A 6,370-nucleotide genomic window follows, 5' to 3' on the forward strand; every position below is an offset into this window, starting at 1 on the left:
GTTTTTTGTTTCAAATGATTTTTGAGGAAACGCTAGTGGGTACCGTTTTTCCGGATTTTTTTACAGCGCTGTAAAGATTATACCACAACTTCGTCAATTTTTGATTTTTTTAAAAAAAAAAATTGGACATATTCCTGAATGTGTATACTTTTAGATAGAAAAACTCTCAATCCAAAATTTCAAATAATTTTCCTTAAAAAAATTCATAAAAATGACCTTTTTTCCGGCTGCTAGGTGTATATCTCCCCTTAAATTATCTTAATTTCGGCAATAAATTTAAAAAATAATATACTAAGCTGGTACAATATAAATCGAGATAATTAAATATATGTATACATGCATCGTCGAAAGTAAGATAATTTAATAGAAACCCACATAGCACGTAATATTTCTGTGATATCACAGAATCATTGCAATATCACAGAAATATTACATATTATTGTGAAATATCACAGAAATATTAGTGTGATATTACACAGTGATAATGACATTGAAATATTCCACTGATATCACAGAAATATCACAGAAATATTACTGTGATATTACATAGTGATAATAACATTAAAATATTCCAATGATATCATTGCAATATATTGTTGCAATATTTAATTCCAAAGAACATGGTAATGTCAAATGACGTTTTTATTATGTCTTATTAATGCAACGTCACTATCTCTTTGATTAATTTCGATATTTTTAGTATCCTTAATATTCTTGGTAATTTCGGTATCCTATAGAAGAAATCAACTTACAAATAAAATAATTATGTCTTTGCCCTTTCGTGGAATAAAAGTGAAAGTTAAGAAAAAAAGTTAATTAACTTTATTATTAGTTTAGATATTTACTTAGTTTATCCCTTAAACTGTATATATGTATAAACTATAATGTACGCTCTTCTATGTAATCTATCAATTTAATTATTGCTTTACAACTCGATCAATAATGATTTTATTAAAAAATTACAGAAAAACCTTTGTATTTGTCTTATTACCATTTATAATTTTTACAGGAGCACAAAAATCGATTTTAATTTTTAAAAATTTTTATCAAAAGGTATTTAAAAAAAAAATGTTTACAAAAAGTTTTGTTAATACACATTTAATATTCACTTGGCAATAAATATTTTAAAGTATATTTAGAAGTTTTTGAAAAAAATATACATTTTTACGTCGTTTAATATTTACTGCTCGGTACATTATTTTGTGAAATAGTTTATTCATTAATATTGATTAGACTATTAAACATCACAGTAAAAGGTTTTTCAAGTTTTTAAAATATTAAATTTCCAACAAATTTTTCTTTAGATTACATTTTTTTTTCAACTCTATTAAAAAATATGATTATATATATTCTATCATTAATTAGGTATTTTATAATGTTCATTAATTATATGTATGTATATAATGTTGCGGCTCGGTCACCGACCGTCACACATACGACGAAACAAGTGAGCGCGTGCACAGCCGCTATGCCCGCGGTCCCGCCGTGTGTATAAGACTCCATGCAAACAAGTGAGTGCTGGCACCACCGCTAGGTGGCCGCGCCGCTGGAGACCTTCTCGTGAGTCAAGTGCAGCCACAGGTGTTATATCTAGACGCCACTGCGGCCGACCGAGCCGACTCACCACGACTCACTAGCTCACATTTCAGTGAGATTTTAAAGAAAATCGTTGCTTGTTGTAATTTGGAAACGAATACTCGTTCTAATTTTTTTCCCAATGTGACGTCCCTTGAACAAAAAGTTGATAAACTTGTTTTAATGAACTGATTTCTGATCAGTAACGGATTATATTTTGTCAGTTAACTGATAAAATATCATCAGTTACTGATCAGTAATCAGTTTATTGAAACAAGTTTATCAACTTTTTTTTCAAGGGGTACGTGTGGAACGCTGTTCCACATAAAATTTTATATTTTTACATGTAAATAATATTTTGTATTGTTATTTAATTTTGAACATAAATTAAAATTATAATTCAAATTGAATCTTTTTTAACAAAAATGAAAAAAGATACAAGAGATTTTTTTTGTAAGTTAAACATTTATTACGTTTACATTATTGTATTGTTTTAATAAATATAATTATTTTTTTCTATGTCTAATATATATTACATATAACAATATGAAAATAATATTAAGAATAACAATAAAAATAAAATAAAGTAAAATAGTTTATTTATTTAATTTCTTGCAATATTATTTAAATATCACATAAACATCACAGAAATATTTTGAAATATGACAGTAATATTACTATGAAATATCACAGTAATATTACAGTGATGCGTTTTCGCGGACATTTTGATATTACTGTAATATCACAGTAATATTTCGTGATATTTCTGCAATATTTCATTTGTAATATTGCAATGTAAAAGTGATATTGCTGTGATATCACTGCAATATTACGTGCTATGTGGGAAGTTACGAGTTAGTACGCGTATCAAGTGCTCGGTGTAAACTAAGTCATAGTCGAGTTTGTGAGGTTAGCTCGAGTTAGCTATTGAACTTTATATTTTTTTATATTGTATTGTGACAAAGGTTATAAAAATTACAATTTTCGATTGTCTAACGTCACATTAACCAACATTCATCAACTATTTATAAAAAAATAGTTGACTACTATGAATTGAATCTAGTAACTAGTACAAAAAAATGGGACGAGATGCATTTTTCTGTTCAAGATTTCTATTCGAGATTTTCATCCGAGTTGCTTGTGTCCACGATTCGAGTTTTAGAAATTTTTTCTTGGATCGAGAACTCGGACCGATTTTTAGTATCGTGTACACCCATGGAATTTGATTCTGTCCATGGAGAAATTTTCTAAATTGAGAAGTCGCTATCTTTCTACATACTTACAGTTTATGATTAATGTAACGAACAATAAAATCTAGTCGTTACATTAATCATAAACTGTGAGTATGTAAAAAGTAGTGACTTCTCAGTTTAGAAAGTTTCCCCATGGACAGAATGGGAGGGTCCCAGATGCGCACGGACCCAATCGGACACCACCAATCACGTAATCTAATCTAACCCAATCAACGGAAATACTCTAGGCATCGGCCGCTATAATTGGTGGTGTCCAATTGGATCTGTGCGCATCTGGGACCCTCCCGACAGAATCAAATTTCGTGGGCGTACAGTCGTGAGCTAAAAGGTTGCAACACATTTTCTTCGATGGTTTTTGGAATGTAGACTTGTTCATCGAACGGCGAACGTAATTGGATATTACCTATGGATCCAACTAATTACGTTCGCCAATCGATGAGCAAGTCTACATTCCAAAAACCGTCGAAGAAAATGTGTTGCAACCTTTTAGCTTACGGCTGTACAGTCGTGTTCATTATAGTTGCAACACTTTTTCTTCGATGGTTTTTGGAATGTAACCTTTCTCATCGAGCGCCGTAATTGGTTAGATCCACAAGTAAGAACCAATCACGTTCTCAACTCTCGTTATAGTTGCGCGTTCAGAAACGCATCGAAAGAAAAGTGTCGCAACTATAACGCAGGCGACTGTACAGTCATGCTCATTATAGTTGCGACACTTTTCTTTGATGGTTTTTGGAATGTAGCCTTGCTCATCGAGCGGCGAAAGTAATTGATTGAATCTACAAGTAAGAACCAATCATGTTCTCAGCTCTTGTTATAGTTGCGTGTTCAGAGACGCATCGAGAAAAAGTGTCGCAACTATAATGAACACGACTGTACACCCATGGAATTTGATTCTGTCCATGGAGAAATTTTCCAAACTAAGAAATCCCTATCTTTTTACATACTTACAGTTCATGATTAACGTAACGACCAATAAGCTGTAGTCGTTACATTAATCATAAACTGCGAGAATGTAGAAAGATAGCGACTTCTTAGTTTGGAAAATTTCCCTATGGACAGAATCAAATTCCATGGGTGTACAATCTAAAAATAAAAACAAAGCATTTTATACACTTACAATTTACAATATTAAATCATAATAAGTTAAAGAAAAAAAGGAGCCTATGTATCATGTGATGACAGATAACTTCCTTGTTGCGCCTTCAAACAGCAATGTTACCATGGGAAGGTTCCGATAGCGTACACCCAAGGACTTTGATTCTGTCCATGGGGAAATTTTCCAAACTGAGAAGTCGCTATCTTTCTACATACTTACAGTTCATGATTAACGTAACGACCAATAAGCTCTAGTTGTTTTATTAATCATGAACTGCGAGTATGTAGAAAGTGGTGATTTCTCAGTTTGGAAAATTTCCCCATGGACAGAATCAAAGTCCTTGGGTGTACACCCATGGAATTTGATTCTGTCCATGGGAAAATTTTCTAAACTGAGAAGTCACTATTTTCTATATAATCGCAGTTTATGGTTAACGTAATGACTAGAGCTTATTGGTCGTTACGTTAATCATAAACTGTAAGTATGTAGAAAGATAGCGACTTCTTAGTTTGGAAAATTTCCCCATGGACAGAATCAAATTCCGTGGGTGTATATCCCGATAGCCCACCAACCAATCATCTTGACTTATCTAACCAAACCTACGGAAAATCTCTAGGCATCTGCCATTGTGAGTGGTTCGTGTGCTATCGGGACCCGCTGTGTTACCATATATACTTCCTCAATTCTGGGGATTTATAAAATCAAAATTTTTATTGACTCAAACTTCTATGTCATATAAATATTTTCTATTTTGCACAGATATCTATACTAAACTAGATCGCTAACCTGTGGCATTAGCATATGACAGTATTAAGGCAGGAAGGATATCCGGTTTCAGCCATGTTATCTACAACAAAATGGCCGCTATAATGCCGCTCTTTCTTGGCATTATGGCATGATATCAAAAAAACACACTCGATAATCACAATATGCTCAATGGTGCTCAGCGATCAAACGGCTCAGTTGTCAAACCTGTCAAACTAAAGTCCTATATAAAAAGAGAAGCGACATTGATGTCCGAAGCTCTGATTGGTAATCTGATTGATACTTGATTGGCTAAGCGAGCAGCCATATTATGACTACGATGTTGCTTCTCTCTTTAGGCCTGTTCGTGTTGCTGCCCTTTTTGAATTAAATTCTTTGTCGTCTCTCTCTTTCTTACATCAAATATGTATTTATCTCATCTCGAGTGCAAAAATTTTTGGGGATTTCAAGCAACTCGAACAAACCTTTTATATAGGACTCTAATGCTCAATGCACACAGCACGCGTCAACGCGTGGCGAGGTAGCCAATCATTTTTTCGCTTTTATGGAAAGAAATAAAAAAGCAAAAGAATGATTGGCTATCCGCCACGCGTAGACGCCATTTTCTTGTTGGGTTAGAGGGAGTGTCTCGGTTGCGCACAGACCCGATTGGACACCACCAATCATAGCGTTGGTTGGGTTAGATAAGTCAAGATGATTGGTGGTGTCCGATCGGGTCTGTGCGCAACTGGGCCTCATCCGAGTTAGATGGCTGAAACCGGATATCCTGCCGAACACAGCTATTCAGTCGAAGGTAGCGATCTAGTTGTTAGATGGATATCTGTGCGATTTTGTTATATATGCTTTCTCATGAATTCAGCTACTTGAGATCAGGGGGTCGATCATGAAACTTTTTCCCTAAGGCGGAAACGTGAAAAGTGAAAAATTTCTTCATTAACTTCAAGGGTAAAAATGTTCACTTTTCACGTTTCAGCCCTAGGGAAAAAGTTTCATTATTGACCCCCAGTGATGAGAGATGGAAAGATATTCCCCATAAAGGGGATTTTTGTACGCATGCGTGAGATGACGTAGTTAGTAAGTTTCAGTGACGGATTTTGGTGCAACATGAGGTGCCTCTGCACCCCAGACCGCTCACTACGATGTTTATGAGTTTTCTCCTATTGAATCCTGCACATCTTGAAGCCTGGAGTACGGGCTTCAGGGCGTCTTATTCTTTTTTTGAGTGAGAATCGGAAGATTATCGCTTTTAAAGAGACCTAGCGAAGAGATTTTCCTCCTCCGTAAAAAAAAATTGTCGCGATATATTTATATTATGTATTGTATTTATACACATTATTTTTTCTAAGCAGCATTCTATTTAAATAACAAAATTTAATAGAAACTTTTCCCCTACAATTTTCTTAACATTTCTTTCTTTAACCAATATAAGGGCTCTTGTAGTACCACTAAAACTATGCGTTGATGAGGCTATGTAGCATTGCTCGAATGTGCGTGCGCGAGAAAGATCTTTCCATCTCCCATCACTGCTTGAGATTCGTTTTTCATCAACTTTTTGAATATGGTTTTAATGCTACATGGAAATTTATGGCATGTTGCATCACGGTAAAAATGGCTATAATATGATTAAATATGGAAAATCTGTAATGTTTGAACGGTTATATATTAGGAACTGTAATTT

This window comes from Solenopsis invicta, chromosome 16 (genome assembly GCF_016802725.1).
Source record: "Solenopsis invicta isolate M01_SB chromosome 16, UNIL_Sinv_3.0, whole genome shotgun sequence".
NCBI lineage: Eukaryota > Metazoa > Arthropoda > Insecta > Hymenoptera > Formicidae > Solenopsis > Solenopsis invicta.